General features: G+C 42.6%; 1 protein-coding gene and 1 long non-coding RNA gene across 7 annotated transcripts in view; one reads left to right on the top strand and one right to left on the bottom strand.

Moving 5' to 3' along the window:
* The window catches only part of leo1 (LEO1 homolog, Paf1/RNA polymerase II complex component), a 61,051-nt gene extending 56,318 nt beyond the window's left edge, over positions 1 to 4,733 (top strand). For both annotated transcript variants that reach the window (XR_011348760.1, XM_069911158.1), the window contains one exon: positions 4,599 to 4,733. The gene's annotated coding sequence lies outside the window, so the exon portion shown is untranslated. The remainder of the gene's footprint in view (positions 1 to 4,598) is intronic.
* A 2,839-nt stretch (positions 4,734 to 7,572) lies between these two features.
* LOC138749526 (uncharacterized) overlaps positions 7,573 to 17,171 on the bottom strand; it is a 38,442-nt gene continuing 28,843 nt past the window's right edge. For 4 of the 5 annotated variants that reach the window (XR_011348727.1, XR_011348723.1, XR_011348725.1 and 1 more), the window contains exons 5-6: positions 11,137 to 11,378; positions 9,008 to 9,228 (exon numbers count right to left, since the gene is read on the bottom strand). This is a non-coding gene — a long non-coding RNA (uncharacterized lncRNA). Of the gene's footprint in view, positions 8,846 to 9,007; positions 9,229 to 11,136; positions 11,379 to 17,171 lie in introns of those variants that run through there. The other variant, XR_011348724.1, reaches the window with a different exon arrangement.

The following is a 17,171-nucleotide window of genomic DNA, read 5'->3' as shown; positions in this document are numbered from 1 at the left end:
AGAAAGTTCCTGTGGAACAGTAAAGTGGCTAGAACCTCCATGGAAAAGATGACTTGGGATTACAAATTGGGGGGGGGGGGGGGGGGAATGTGTTTAAAATGGACAGATTTCAAAAAATATTACTCGACGGCCCAGGCAAGGTATTTCGCCTCACTCTTTGAGGGACCGCCACCCCCCCACCCCCATGGGCACAAATCAAATTGGACCATGCAATAGATGAAAAGATCACAGGAGAGCTTATTTATAAATGGGACACTAAGTTAATTTAGTGTCCCATTTATAAGATAATGCATGTACTTCAGACATGGCAAAAAATAAATCAATGTATTGGATTGAAGGTGGGGATATCTCCCAAAACACCCTTGACTCAGAACAGCTTCATACCCATGACTCTGGACAATAAGATCCTGGACACCTGGTGCCAGAAGGGGATCAGGTGTATCGAGGATTGTTACAAGCGAAGGCAGCTCACGTCATTCGAGCAGTTAAGGAATATGATTTGTCTAATAGAGCATTATTCTGCTCTGCAACTCGGCTCTTTCTTTAGGGACAAATTGGGACCATCTATGACCCTGCCCGAGTGTGGTGACATTGAGATTCTAATTTGAAGAGGGAATGTGCGCAAGTTTATCTCTATGATGTATTTCATATTCCAAAGTGAGGGCCCAAAGCCAGGCTTACACAGGCCGAGGAAAAGGTGGAAGTCAGACTTGGGTACAACAATCCATAAGGAGTGGTGGTCAGACCTGCGTCAGGACAGTGTGACAGTTATCAATGTCAGGTAGAGGTTGGTGCAATGCAATTATTATCCCATCTGTACCTCCTACAATGACTACATGAATCTAAACCAGAAATCTCAGAATGTAGTGTGGTGTGGAGATTGGAACCTTTATCCATTCGACCTGGCTGTGTACAAAGGTGAGATCCTTCTGGGAGGACCTGGGGAACATCCTGAAAAAAATTACAGAAGTGAATTTTCTACAGGATCTGAATTGTACCTTCTGGACATGTTTTTTAAACCGTCCAAGTACCAAATTCAGTTTGCGACTGTCATCTTGTCAGTAGCCAGGAAGTGTATAGTGGTCACGTGGAAGTCCAACTCCCAACTAACTATTACATGAGGGAATATGGAAATGCAGAGTTTTATTCCCCTGTAGAAAATCACGTAGAATTTAAGGAGGAAATATGGCACATTCGTTCGAGTGCAGCAACCTTATCCGAAACTCATAGGTACACAGATATAATTTCACCCTTTCGGATTAAAGGAAATGAAACTATCAAACCCAGCAAGGAGATGATTGGGATCAAAGAAGTGGGATGTAGTACACTCAACATGTATTTGTTTTTTCGTCTCTTACCCCTTTTTATTTAAGTACCTGGGTTTTTTTCAGTTTTTATTCAGTTTTTCGCAAGGGTCGTTGACCTCACTGGTGTTTGTTTTTTAGTATTTGTATAATTTATATATCTTATTCTCAGTTGTATTGGGGTATGAAGGGGGAAGGGGTTAGTGAGGGTAAAAACAGACTCTGCGTTGAAAGAAAGTGTATTCTTGTCTGAATCGATATAAATCTTTGAAAATCAAAAATAAAATATTCCAACAAAAAAAGACACCGCCTCTTATCGGAGTGAAGTCTGGTGCCCACGATGTCGCAAGCCGAGTTATCAACCCTCTGGAGTTTTGTCCTGAGCATTGGCACCTCCGTACCAAAGCGCAATGCAACCTGCCAGAATACTCTCTCTATGGTACACCTGTAGAAGTACCTCCACCAATGTTTTCAGTGATTCCTCCCAATACTAGGCAGCCTCCAGCGCTGACACATCAGCCGAGACACATCCAGTAAACCACAAGATAATCTATCATACTATCTTGTGAGGTCACCTTGTTTATACAGAGCTTCACGCAACTCCCAACTGTGTCAGCAGCTGGGAGTTGTATATTACATGCCAGGTGTGTGGTGTTCGGAAATTTTGTGATAATGTACTTCCTGAAAAGTCACATGAAACTAACACATACAGAAACCAAAGTACAATTAACATGAGAAAGAGTAGTTTCAGGGAGAACTCTGGTGTGTACACACCACCTCAGCATGAAACCAGGGCCCAAAGGGATTTTCAGACAGATCCTGTGGATTAACATGAATTTACCAAATTCATCCTTTCATTTCAAAAAATGAGGTTCCTTGATGAGAAAGTGGATTACTGAGCCTTTAATGCAAAGCAAAATATCACCCATCGAAATTAAATAGGATTAATTGACAACCTTTTGTCAAAACAATTAACACCATCTTACAAATTTGCGGACGATACCACGGCAGAGGGTTGTATAAAGGAAGGGGATGAGTCAGCGTGCAGGATGGAGATTGAAAACTTGGCTGAATGGTGCACCAACAAAACTAAGGAGCTAATGGTTGAATTCAAGAAAGGAAAGCCAGAGGTTTACAATCCAGTGATCCTTGGGGGATCACAGGTGGAGAGAGTGAGCAAATTTAGGTTATTGGGAGTCCCTATCTCGGAGGAGCTTTCCTGGACCCAACCTACCAATGGCATCGTGAAGAAACCACATCAGCGCCTCTACTTCCTCAGGAGTTTGCAGAGGTTTGCTATGACACCAGTAACCCTGGCAAATTTCTACGGAGGTATGATGGAAAGTGTGCGGGCCGGCTGCATCAGGGTCTGGTATGAGGACACCAATACATCTGAGCGTAAACCCCTCCAAAAGGCAGTGGACACAACCCAGGATATCACAGGCAAAACCCTTCCCACCATCGAGAATATCTATAGGGAACGCTACTGTCACCACCCAGCACATGCTCTGTTCTCGCTGCTGCCATCAGGAAAGAGGTCTAGGTGCCACAAGACTCGCTCCACCAGGTTCAGGAACAGCTGCTATCCTGCAGGTTCAAGCCCTTCACTGCTTAAAAATAAAGGTAAGATTTCACAAATTGGGTGGCACGGGTTGGTAGGCCGAAAGGGCCTGTTACCATGCTGTATGTCTAACTTAAATTTAAAACCTTTGTCAGTTTTCCTAATTACTTGTTCCTATCCACTAGCCTTTGGTGAATCATCTCTAGGATACCCAGATCCCACTGTAACCCAGATTTCTGCAGTCTTTCACTATTTAGATATATTTTTAAATTTTTATTGCCATACTGGTCAATTTCACTTTTCCCCACATTATATTTTACTTGCCAGATTGTTGCCCTCTCACGTAACCTATGTTTATCCCTTTGCAACCTACACATGTGCTTGTCACAATCTACTTCCTCACTATCTTAGTGTCGTTTGCACGTTTAGCAACCAGTGCCTTCATCCAAGTCAGCTATACAAACTGTAAAATACTAAGGTAGTGATACCTGGGACACACTACTCGGATTTTCAGATTTATTGTCACAGTACATACATGTCATCAAATACAACCCTGAAATCTTTATTCCTGCGGGCTAGGCAGAATTGCCACTTATTGGTAGCGCAATAAAAACCTGTTCAATGTACACATGTAAACAAATAAAGAAATGTAAACAAACTGACTATGCAATACAGAGAGAAAAAAATCAATAAGGTTCAAAAGTAAGATTAGTCCCTGATTTGAGTTTGTTGTTGAGGAGTCTGATGGTGGAGGAGGAGCAGCTGTTCCTGAACCTGGTGGTGCGAGTCTTGTAGCACCTACACCTCGTCCCTGATGGCAGCAGTGAGAACAGAATGTGTGCTGGGTGGTGTGGATCCTTGTTGATTGCTGCTGCTCTCTGACAGCTGCGTTCCCTGTCGATGATCTCGATGGTGGGGAGGGTTTTTCCTGTGATGTCCTAGGCTGTGTCCACTGCCTTTTAGAGGGCTTTATGCTCAGAGGTATTTGGTGCACTCATACCAGACCATGATGCAGCAGGTCAGCACACTTTCCACCACACATCTTTAGAAATTTGCCAGGGTTTCCGATGTCATACTAAACCTCTGCAAACACCTGAGGAAGTAGAGGCACTGACGTGCTCTCTTCACGATACCATTAGTATTTGGGTTCAGGAAAGCTCCTCCAAGATAGTGACTCCCAAAAACTTAAATTTGCTCATATTATACCCTGTCAACCAGCAGCAGAATTATTTTCTCTGCTTCTTGTTCGTGAGGCCATCTTTCCATGTAGGTATAGTATCTCCTGCCCTGTGAAGATTTAATTTCCACAGAAACCTCATCAAATGCCTTCTGAAATTCTAAGTTCAGAACACCCACCCATTCTGCACTAACCACCGCACATGTGACATCTTCAAAGAACTGCCACAAATTGGTCGACATGAATTTCAATATGCATTGGACAATAAATTAATGTCAATGTAAATTATGCAACTCTAAACATGTAACCACTTCTCTCGGATAGCTCTATCGCTTTATATTCCCTCTGGACTTTAGATCCTGTGCTAAGTAATTAAATAAAGATCAAGCTTAGTTATGCCTGCAGTAAATTGCAAATACAAACAAAAAAAAAAGCAGGCAAAAGTGTATAAGTTTCAATGTCATTACTTGATTTGCAGGCTAAACTTATAATAAAAACAAATAAATATGTGGGTGTTTTCATTACACGATTAAAATCACTGAAATTGTTTTTACAGAGGAATTTAATATTCATGTCAACTGTGCGATACCCTGAGAATTGATCTGGTTATCCACTAACGTGATGGAGAGAGTTGTATGCAGCATTGTTTCATGGTGCCACAGTTAAAATAAAATTGTTCATCAGAACTTTACACTTGCTTGGAAGTGGTAAGTGTCTTTGTTCCTTTTGAAGTTATCAGTACACTGAGTAGACAAGACTGAATAGGGATCTGAAAATGGTACACAACATTTGGCAGGGCATAGATAGGTTAGATCAGTGGTTCTCAACCTTTTTCTTTCCACTCACATATCACTTTAAGTAATCACTATGCCATAGGTGCTCTGTGATTAGTAAGGGATTGCTTAAGGTGGGATGTGGGTGGAAAGAAAAAAGTTTGAAAACCACTGTTTTAATTGTACTTAATTGACTCGTTATGTGCACGGTTTCATAACCTCAAAGGAAATGGGCCAATGACAATTTTTCGCAAGCATATTATTTCAGTAACAATTGGGTCTTGAGCAGTGATTCTCAACCTTCCCTTCCCACTCACGTACCACTTTAAGCAATCCCTTACTAATCACAGAAATGCGAGAGTATAGGGATTACTTAAAGTGGTCTGTGAATGGGAAGAAAAAGGTTGAGAACCACTATAATTAAGGTGACCAAAACTAGGGTTTAGGGTCAAAGGGAACAAGTGTCAAAAAGATCTGAGGGACAATTTTCCGCTTGGAATCTAGAATATTATATCAGAGAGGGACGGTGGAGGCAAATACACAATATTAAAAAAACATTGGGATGAGCGCCTGAATCGTCATGAGAAGGCCAAAGGTTGGCCAATGGGATGAGTTACAGACTGGTAGAGAGATTCAGCATAGAAACTGAACCTCGACTACCAAACCCACAATGACCATCAACAATCCATTTGTCCTCTTTTGTAAAGGGGAAGCCCAGTATCACAGTGGGTAGAGACGCAGCCTCAAGGCTCTAGTTAGCCAGCTTTAATCTGCACCCCCCTCTGGGTGTGTGTGTGTGTGTGTGTGTGTGTGTGTGTGTGTGTGTGTGTGTGTGTGTGTGTGTGTGTGTGTGTGTGTGTGTGTGTGTGTGTGTGTGTGTGTGTGTGTGTGTGTGTCTGCTGATCCTGGTTAGGCTTCAAAGACACCATGCATGGGGGAAGAGTGGTCCCAAATATAGACGCAGAGGAAGGAGGTTGGCCCCCAGAAATGATCCAGCTGACATCCCTTCAATCAGACCAACAGCTCACTGTGAGTTGGCATGGCCACCCCCTGCTAGGAACCGAAAGGCAAGCTCAGGATGAAGGGCAGATAAGCAGTCAGCTAAAGTCCCTGTTTCTGTATTACATTACTCATTGAGTCTACATCTCAGTGACTAATGTTGTTGATCCAGCTTGTATAATGTATAAGTAATGCAGTATAATATAACAACATAAATAAGCATTTCTCCTTTTAAGAAGAGATGAGGCCATGAATCTTTGAAACACTCTTCCTCAAAGAGCAGTGAAAACAAAGACTTTATATATTTTAAGATAAAGCAGAAAGGTGAAAGGTTACTGAGTGTGGGCATGAATACGTATTGGAAATTACAGTGAAATCAGCCACTGATCTCACCGAGATGCTGAGTCACCTTCTCCGAGATCCTAACTGGTACATTTTGTCAATACTTCCTACATTACCTTTTGTAGTGTTACCTTCTGTAAGTTTGCCCATTGGTTGGTTTGTCACCAGGATAAGCTGGAGACATTTGGGATTCTCGATTGTTTCATCCAAGAGACCTGCAAGGCAAACTTCACTCCAGAATGCCATTGTTAGCATAGCGGTTAGTGCAACACTGTTACAGCGGCAGCGATCGAGACCAGGGATTGAATCCTGTGCTGTCTGTAAGGAGTTTGTACTTTCTCCTCGTGTCTCTCCACTTTTCTCTCGCCATTCAAAATGTACTGCGGTTGTAGGCCAATTGGGTGTAATTGGGCGGCACAGACTCATGGACCAAAAGAGCTCATGGATTGTGCTGTATGTCTAAATTTTTTTTAAATTATACCTGGTGATTGAATCCAATGAATGGATAAAATTAGTTTTCAACGACTTTTTAGATAGGCTTTTTCCACTGAGGGTTGGTGAGATACAACCAAGAAGATGTGGGTTAAGGGGAAATGTTTAGGGGGAACTTCTTCACACAGAGAGTGGTGGGAGTGGGGAATGAGCTGCCAGCTGAAGTGGTGAATGCGGCTCAATTTTAATATTTAAGGAGAATTTGGACAGATACATGAATGGGAGAGATATGGAGGTCTATGGGCAGGTCAGTGGGACTAGGTTAAAAAAATGGTTCAGGCCGAGGTGGCCTGTTTCTGTGCTGTAATTGTTTTATGGTTCTAGTAGCCAACCCTCAGTGCTGTACTGGTGGAGAATGATCACTTTCTCAAATGATAAAGCAGGTTACTATTAAAAGATTAGATATGGCCCAGCCAGCACAATGCTGAAGTTCTGTTGATAAAAGTTGTCTCCATAACTGGAAGAGAAGAAAGGGGAAACTTTGAAAGCCAACTGAGGCATTTCACCATGGACAGCACAAATGCTGGGACAAAAGGAACTCTAGGACAAAGGCCTGAAACAGGGGATTGGAACTTCATAGCCAAAAATAGGTGGTTACCCTTCAGTGAAATAGATTCAGTTAATTTTGTGCTCATGTTTTTTGGAGTTTAACATGACCCTGAAACCTGCTGACTCAGAGGCAAGTCACAGCTGATGTTTTATTGTTGATTCAGCTCTAGGCAGAGCTGTTAGAAATGCACTGATGTGTTTCCACTTGAAAGGAAAAATGTGCATGGAGGTTATGAGCTAACTCATTCATTTCCAAGGCATGTCAGGGGATCTATTGGTTAACTCTGTACACAGCATACTTTTGAAGTTAAACAAATATTTTATTTAAAAAATAGATTATTTACTAAAAATTAAATTCTTAGCACATCAACGGGTGATCTGCTTGCCCACAGAATTACATTTCACCAGTTTCACTAAATATTGGTGAGACAAAATGGGGTTCTCACACACAAAATGTCAGTGACCCAGGCTCATGATGGCTCCCCTCTTATCCACCTAGTGTCACAATTTCTAAATCAATCTTCTTGAAGCTTAGGAGCCGTGAAAATTATAAAATCACCCTCAGCAGTGGTCAAAAACAGAATGTCTGTTCACCCCACTGCATTAGGCAGTGATTGGAAGGTAGGTAACACATGTGAAGGCGTTCAGTTGCGATATACTATCCTTGAAGACCTGAGGTTCCTCCTAATACTGGGGCTCAGATGTCAGGTTGGATCAGAGATGAGATGGGACCTAAAATTAGCAATGTTTGACTGGGCATTGGATCAGAAACCAGGGTCAATCTGACCAGCAACCAGAAAACCATGGAAGATGCCAGAGTTGACCATTTTCTGGGTCCAGATCCAGATGCCAATCACACCCAGTTTGAGACCCAAGAAATGGGCCTGGATTTAATGCTGTTACAATGGGCTACAGTGCTCAGCATATAACTTTGGGATCAAATGTTGATTGCTATAGGCCAGTGGTTTTCAAACTGCCCCCCTAAGTTCACATTCCACCTTAACCAATCACTATGCCGTAAGTGTTCTGTGATTAGTAAGGGATTGCACCAAACTTCTGCAAACTCCTGAGGAAGTAGAGAGATTGACGTCCTTTCTTATCGATGCCATTAGTATTAGTGAGGGACAGTGAGGAAGTGCTGAGGAAACAGCAAGAGTTCTGGCATTTGAGTCTTTAAACACAGCTAAAAGTAATATCTGGTTATTGGCAGTTATGTACACTTAAAATAAAATGTGTTTCTTCAACGTGACCTTCAGAAGTTCTTTTAATTGCTAACATGGACTTCCTTGGGGAAAATAAATGTCTTGCACCATTGGTTTCAAGTGAACAATTAATTACATAGCAAACTGTGCATTTACTCAGAATCCATTCAAAGAGCAAAGGAAATAAAAACCGTAGTAAAGAGTGATTGTGAAGGTTGAGCCTTGGACCAGTCTTATGAGAAGAGAGGATTGGCGTGTGATCACGTGGGTGCAGTGGATCAGGCTTTGGAAGGATTCCAAAGTTTGCAATAAGTCATTAAAATCCCAAGATATCAGAGCAATGTTACAAGTTCCAGCTTCTTGGCACAGATAGGGGCAAGAGCACCAGCACAATGAGTTGCAGTTGGTCCAAGTCCGAGCTGGATGGATGACACTGGTGAGGGTTCCTGCAGCAATGTTAGAAGCAGATTTTCATGTTATCTAGTATGTTTTAATATGCATAATATAAATGGAAAATGCTCCAGTAAAATCTTGGGTTTAAGATTAACATTTCGAATTTATTCAGATTTCAGATTTATTACATAAATGACATTACATACAACCCTGAAATTCCTTTTCCTGCGGGCGGAGTCAGCGTAGTGGTTGGCCCAATGCAATTACTGTGTCAGCAACTGGAGTTCGAATCTGGCGCTGTCTAAGGAGTTTGTATGTTCTCCCTGTGTCTGCATGGGCGTCTTCCGGTTTCCTCCCATCTTTAAAAGACATATGGCGGGGTTGTAGGTCAATTGGTGTATTTGGGCAGAATGGGCTTGTGGGCCGAAACTTAAATCTGGGGAAGGAGAGGGTCAGGTCAGAGAGCCTAGAGTCAAAAAAAAAAAAATCATAGGGCCTTTGGCCCTTCTTATCCAGTTCAACCATTCTGGGCTACTCCCCTATGACTGCATTTGGTCTATCTCCTTCTAATTTAGAGATCTGCCCAAATGCTTTTTGAATGTTGCCTGTTGTGATTGTACCCGCAACAGATCATTTATCAGAACTGGGAAACATGAAGTTTGAAGTTGCAGAGACAGATAAGACAAAGGGAATACCTGCAGATTTTGCCTGACCTATTGATGGCACCAGCACGTCATCTTTTTTTGATATCGGAATTGCAGTATCTACAATTTTTATCCTCTCTTTATATCTTCTTTTGACATTAATTTTCATTCTTAGAAGCACATGGTATTAATTACATTAGCCTAAAAGCATCGTGTTAAATTCGTCCACTAAGTGTAGCATTGTGTCCTTTTTGAGTATGTTACACAGTTGTGTCAGAAGCTAAGCCAATCAAAATCCATAGTTGGCAACCTCACCTGGGTAGGATAGAATAATGGTGCTGTATACGCTGGTAATGAGTATTGCTGCTTCCTGTCCACCCAGAACTTTGGAACTTACTGTCCTGTGCTCCATGAGTCTTGGATTGTAAACTCATTAATGTGTCCAGTTGGCTTAGTGTGGCAGTGCTTGTTTTGCAGATCTATCTAATGTAACGTAAGAACATAAGAAATAGGTGCAGGAATCCTCTTAAAGCCCCTTGAGCCTGCTCTACCCTAAGAATAGGTGCAGGAACCTCTTAAAGCCCCTTGAGCCTGCTCTACCCTAAGAAATAGGTGCAGGAATCCTCTTAAAGCCCCTTGAGCCTGCTCTACCCTAAGAAATAGGTGCAGGAATCCTCTTAAAGCCCCTTGAGCCTGCTCTACCCTAAGAAATAGGTGCAGGAATCCTCTTAAAGCCCCTTGAGCCTGCTCTACCCTAAGAAATAGGTCCAGGAATCCTCTTAAAGCCCCTTGAGCCTGCTCTACCCTAAGAAATAGGTGCAGGAATCCTCTTAAAGCCCCTTGAGCCTGCTCTACCCTAAGAAATAGGTGCAGGAATCCTCTTAAAGCCCCTTGAGCCTGCTCTACCCTAAGAAATAGGTGCAGGAATCCTCTTAAAGCCCCTTGAGCCTGCTCTACCCTAAGAAATAGTTCCAGGAATCCTCTTAAAGCCCCTTGAGCCTGCTCTACCCTAAGAAATAGGTGCAGGAATCCTCTTAAAGCCCCTTGAGCCTGCTCTACCCTAAGAAATAGGTGCGGGAATCCTCAAAGCCCCTTGAGCCTGCTCTACCCTAAGAAATAGGTGCAGGAATCCTCTTAAAGCCCCTTGAGCCTACTCTACCCTAAGAAATAGGTCCAGGAATCCTCTTAAAGCCCCTTGAGCCTGCTCTACCCTAAGAATAGGTGCAGGAACCTCTTAAAGCCCCTTGAGCCTGCTCTACCCTAAGAAATAGGTGCAGGAATCCTCTTAAAGCCCCTTGAGCCTGCTCTACCCTAAGAATAGGTGCAGGAACCTCTTAAAGCCCCTTGAGCCTGCTCTACCCTAAGAAATAGGTGCAGGAATCCTCTTAAAGCCCCTTGAGTTTGCTCTACCCTAAGAAATAGGTGCAGGAATCCTCTTAAAGCCCCTTGAGCCTGCTCTACCCTAAGAAATAGGTGCATGAATCCTCTTAAAGCCCCTTGAGCCTGCTCTACCATTGAACCAGAATCGGATTTTATTATCCTGAAAGGTCATGAAGTTCAGTGCTTTGCGGCAGCGTCCTAGAGCAAACATTCATATTATAAATAAAAAAAATAATAATAGTAGTGAACGAAAAGTAAGGCAGTGTTTTTGGTTCACTGATTATTCGGGAATCTGATGGCGGAGGGGAAAGAAGCCTTACTTGTGCCACTGACTGCTCGTCTTCAGACTCCTGTACCTTTTTCCCGATGGCCTGGGTGGTGGGGGTCTTTGAGGATAGGGGCTGCTTCTTTAAGACACCACCTCATTTAGATGTCCTCGAAGGAGTGAAGTCTGGTGCCCGTGATGTTGCAGGCCGAGTTAACCACCCTCTGGAGTTTATTCAGAGCTGATTTGATCTTGATCTCAATTCCACTCTTCAATTCCCCATAACCATTCACTGCCCTATAAGGACAGAAATCTACCTCAATTTTGAATATATTCAGTGATTCAATTTCTACAAGTCTCTGGGATAGGAACTTCCAAACATTTAATTAAGATTACCTTAATTCTGAACCAATGTCACTTTGTTTTAGATTCCCTCAGAAGCAGAAACCTCCCCAGTCTAGCTCCCTCAGGGTTTACATTTCCCTTCATCATTCTTCTGACTATAAGCCCAACATACTGAACACACATTTTTTTTTTCTTTTGATTTCACTGGATAGTTCTCACTGATTGAAAAAAGTAACAGATCTTTGAAAGAAAACCTTGACACAATAATTGTGAAATAAGTTTGTGTCTCTGGTAACTTGAACAATTCATTCGACCACCCATGTAATAGATTTAAAAATATATATAGTTGTTGGATATGTGAAATAACAACAAAAGTTGTTAAAATTATACAGCAAGCCAATAGTATATTGAATGAAGAAAGCTGCCCAACATTCCATATTAGATCTTTTGTCTAGACTATCGTAATGGGGCCATTCACACGTTCAGATAATATTCTATTTGTCCACCCTCTCTGAAGGATAAAATTGAAATTTAGTTGAGCATTTAACAGTCAACCCTTTGGACTCTATATCCCTGTTTTCAGGAACTACCAACAAGTGCATATACTCCGTGTCCCCATTTTCTAGAACTGGTTTTATACGGGTTCACACTGGTTTCCGTACTGCAGTTATGAAAAGTTAAAAATGGTCGGAGTCCAAAGGGTTAAACACTAGAAGATATTTAAGACTACTCATGGTTAATTTCAAAATGATCTGGAAGTTAATATTTCTTTCAACTGCAAAAATTGTGATTGTACTGTCCAATGTATTTACCTCCCAGTGAAACAGATTAAAACACCCTTTCACCCTTTCTAATTCCAATTTATTAAACTGTGGGGCAAGAAGCTCTCTGAGTGAACTCTGTAATGCAACATGAACTCCAGGACAACTTTGCCACAAGAGTTTCACATTGCAATCACACACAAGTAAATAAAGGAGTAAGGTTATTTTGATCTGCTTTAAACTACTTAATCACCATGTTTTGAATTGGCAACCCCAGTAACCTAACAACAGCATGGAACTGCTGAACTTTTGCCTTTGCAATTAAATTAAGTTTAAAGATGGTAGAAGTGAAACATTATTTGTCTTGCAAATGGGAGTTCTAAATCTCAACTTTAAATGAAGTGCTGACGGTAAATTTAAAAGTTCAAATTTGCAATATCACGGTTTTATACTATTCATGAGGAACCCTCTTGGAGAAGTCTCGACATCCAGGTTCGAAGCCACTCGAGGAGATCAGCAAAATTCAGTTAGGATGGGACTGCCTCATCCTTGTACCTCTCCTCCAGGTGAGGTAGACAATGCAAGGAGTCAGTGTCCACACACCAGACTCAACCCTGTCACAGGGGCATCCAGCTCCTGCCTGAATCCTAGTTGGTCTCAGTCCATGAAGTCTTCGGGATTTCTCCAGGTTTAGCCAGTCGAAATCCCCTTTTAAAATGCAGCACCTGGGTTGCCCTCCTGGGACTACTGGGGCAAAGGTGCACCTTTTAAATTGTAAGGGATCGACCTATTAAATCACCAACCCGGTGATTTAAGGAGGATTGTGCCCCGCAATGACACGTCGCGCATTCACTGGAAGTACTGACAGATGTTCAGATGACGGCTGCCTGGTGACGCACGCACGCAAGAGCTGACTTCATCGGAATAAGCGGGTCGGCCATTTTCATGTTCAAATCGCCTGTGGACGTGACCTAGATAAGTTTAACTGGGTTTCCTGACTACCTCTAAGGTAGGTGAGGGTCCCAGATGGATTCCAACCAGGTTGACCAGGTCAGACCCTTTATAACTGCTGCGTAACTGGGGCGCTAACCAGGCAAATTGCCTGGTTAACCCCATTTTACATGGCAGTTTGAAAGGGCCTAATGTCAGTCTAGGTTAATCACCTTATTCATTTTATTCACCACTCGCTGCTGAAGTGTCCACAGTCAAGTTTATTGTCATCTGATTCCTCAAGTACAACCCGTCATTCTCTGGTCCTCGGTGCAAAACACGCAGACGCACAATCAAACATAACACATACAGAGGAACAATACATATTCAGGACACGTATTTATCTATACAAACAAATAAATAAATATTGTTTCGTAAATATGAATCTCATATTTTGTAAATATGATGATTAGGGCGAACAGTTCCTTTGGTCGTTCAGCATTCTCACTGCCCGTGGGAAGAAGCTATTTTTTTCAGCCTGGTGGTGCTGGCTCTAATACTCCTGTCTCTTTCCCAACAGGAGCAGCTGAAAAATGTAGGGTAGAAGGGGTCCACTTTGATTCTGTGTGCCCTCTTCAGACTGATTCTAGTAGATCACGCAGATGGGGTGGAGGATGGAAGCCGGAGACTCCAATGATCCTCTCTGCCACTCTTCCAATGGTCCTATGGATTGACCTACAATCCATTTCTCTGCAGCAACCGTACCACACTGTGATGCAGTTGGCCAGGATGCTCCCGCTAGAGCTCCTGTAGAAGGTTCACATGATGGCAGCTGGTAACCTTGCCCGTTTCAGTCTTCTCAAGAAGTGTAGTCACTGTTGCACCTTCCTGACAAGTGGGGAGATGTGTGTCTATGATAGGTCACTAGTTAAAGGAACTCCAAGGAACTTGGTAGTCTCCAATGTCTCCACTACAGAGTTATTGATGTATAGTGGAGGGTGGTTGTTCCAGGTCCCCCTGAAGTCCACGATCATCTCCTTCATCGTGTCCACGTTGAGACTCAGGTTGTAACTTTTGCATGAGATCTTCCACCTCTTCTCTGTATTGCGACTCATCATTTTGCTGAGGTCCTTCAATGGTTCAGGCAATTAGATTATGTGTTCTTTGTATCAAACTCAAGTCAAATTTCCTTGGATATCTAAAGGTGAACAGTTTTGATCTCAGCTTTTTCTTGCCATCTACCCTATTTCCCAGTGTAAATCTGACCAGGCCCCCAGTAAATCGGCCGTTCAGTGTCCCAGGATAGGAATGGAGGTTTGGCCTTTCACACTAGACTACTCCTAACCAGGACACTGAACGCTTTCACACTTACAAGGGTTTATCCCCTGCGTTTGGTCTGTTCTACCTTTAATCAGAAGAGCCTGCAATGTTACTGCCCATTTCATTCTTGCCTGATCTCAACGCTGGCATCTGCAGACGCTGGGGATTGTACAAGGGGTTGAGACATCATCTGACACTGGCATTGAGCAGATTTTGCTTTCACACTTGCTACTTTAAAAGCCGACTGGCATTCGATTCCTGGAATCACTGGCAAGTGTGAAAGATGCTATAAACTCCATTTATTTATTAAGGGAAGACCCAATTGAGCCACCATACCCTTTAATGAAATATAGCTCCCAGATCATTCCTGGGAACTCTAGACGTCATAACATCACAGAGGCCATTTCAGACGTCCTTTATGCTCCTTTCCCCCCCCCCCCGATCTGGATAGGTGTGATCCAGAAATGGGGTAGAATCCAGAGGAAAATCCAGTTGCTTCGGAGCAATAAGGCAGATATCTGCCACAACTGTACTGATTCTAAAAGTGCAGAGGATCAGAATATCAAGGAATCAAAGTTTGACAACATTAGGCACTTTTTACACAGGCACTGAACAGCAGAAAATTTCAGGAAAATGTCCGCTCCGGTTTCAATGTAAAAATGTCTGGACGGAATTTTTTATGCAAATTCCATCCTGTAATTTTTCCACTTGTACCCCTACACATTTTTATGGAACGGCTGCAGTGTAAATTGACCGACCGCAGCCACTCTGTAAGAAACAGGCCTAATGAATGCGACGTTCCCCCTCTGATAAACTCCGCAACATAGGAAGGCTGTGTAAAAGTGCCCTAAAAGAGCCCCTGTGTAAATGACCACATCGGGACATAATAGAGGTAAGTATGCGCTTTTTAAAAAAAGTCATTCTGAGGTTTCTGTGTAAAAGTGCCAATTGCCTTGCAAAGAAAACTTTGCTTTCATGTTTTGCACTGCCTCGGTCAATCCTGAAGCACTTTTCAAATGCTGTTAGTGTTCCAGTGCAGGAAAAGCAAGCACAGTAAATCACATGCAAATTGCAGTGAGCAGATAATTGGCCTAAGATTTAGTTTACCAGTGTTGTTGCTTTCTTTAGTGTTATGTAAATTATGAACTGTCTTTTCGAAATTAGAATTATTTCCACAGTACAGAAAAACATGAAACGTGGTCTTCAAGGAGAAGCCATTGTTGACACCAGGAGGGCAATGACTTTCCTGTTGTATGTTGGGCGCTGGTCCCTCTCAAACTGTGCACCTACAGATTTTGCAACCAGCGCACAAAGGAAATTAAGGTGCACATAAAAGGTTAGTCACCTAAAATAATGTAGTAATTAATAATAAAAAATTTCAAGTTTACATTTGCACAAGCATTCAGTACACACATACTTTTTTCACAGGAAAAAATGTGCACAACACAAGATTTCTGTGCACACTAACCATTAAAAATTAGAGGGAACATTGATAACGTTGAGATTCTTCTTCCTGTGGGCGAGGCAGAATTACCACTTATTAGCCGTGCAAGAAAAACATACTCAATGTACACATGTAAGCAAATAAAGAAATGTAAACAAACTGACTGTACAATACAGAGAGAAAAAAAATCAACAAAAGAGTCCTGAAATTACTCCCTGATTGAGTTGGTTGTTGAGGAGCCTGATGGTGGAGGGGCAACAGCTATTCCTGGACATGGTGGTGTGAGTCTTGTGGGACACCTATACCTCTTTCCTAATAGTAGTAGCGTGAACAGGGTGTGTGCTGGGTGATGTGGATTCTTGATGATTGGTGCTGCTCTCCAACAGCAGCATTCCCTGTACATGTTCTCAATGATGGGGAGGGTTTTGCCTGTGATGTCCTGGGCTGTGTCCACTAATGCTCAGCAGTATTGGTGTCCCCATACACTTTCCACTACACCTTTATAAGAATTTGCTGGGGTTTCTGATGTCATACCAAACCACTGCAAACTCCTGAGGCACTGACGTGCTTTCTTCACGATGCCATTAGTGTATTGGCTCCAGGAACGATCCTCCAAGAGAGTGACTCCAAAGAACTTAAATCTGCTCACTCTCTCCATCTCTGATCCCCCAATGATCACTGGATTGTACTCCTCTGGTTTTCCCCTCCTGAAGTCAACAATCAGTTCTTTGGTTTTGGTTTCAAAACCAAAGTCTGAAGTTGCCAGCTTAGTTTAAAAGGCAAATTCTTTTATCCCTATAGCCAAGTGTAAATATTTCCATTGTATGGTTACATCATTAAACACTATTAATGGTGTAATTAAGGTAACTGGAGTGATAAAATGTCCCAGGCAGAGTAACACGTCCAACTTCACATCTACTGCTGTACATCAGCTGTAAATGTGCTTATCTAAAGAAATCTCTTGGTGCCTGCCACATTGACCACCGCCAGTGGGCTGATATCGCCTCAAACCGTGCATCTTGGCGCCTCACAGTTCGGCGGGCAGCAACCTCCTTTGAAGAAGACCGCAGAGCCCACCTCACTGACAAAAGACAAAGGAGGAAAAACCCAACACCCAACCCCAACCCACCAATTTTCCCCTGCAACCGCTGCAACCGTGTCTGCCTGTCCCGCATCGGACTTGTCAGCCACAAACGAGCCTGCAGCTGACGTGGACATTTACCCCCTCTATAAATCTTTGTCTGCGAAGCTAAGCCAAAGAAAGAGATATTTCACAAGAAGGCTGAGAGG

The sequence above is a fragment of the Narcine bancroftii genome, chromosome 14 (genome assembly GCF_036971445.1).
Source record: "Narcine bancroftii isolate sNarBan1 chromosome 14, sNarBan1.hap1, whole genome shotgun sequence".
Classification (NCBI taxonomy): domain Eukaryota; kingdom Metazoa; phylum Chordata; class Chondrichthyes; order Torpediniformes; family Narcinidae; genus Narcine; species Narcine bancroftii.
This window is presented reverse-complemented; position numbering and strand designations above follow the sequence as displayed.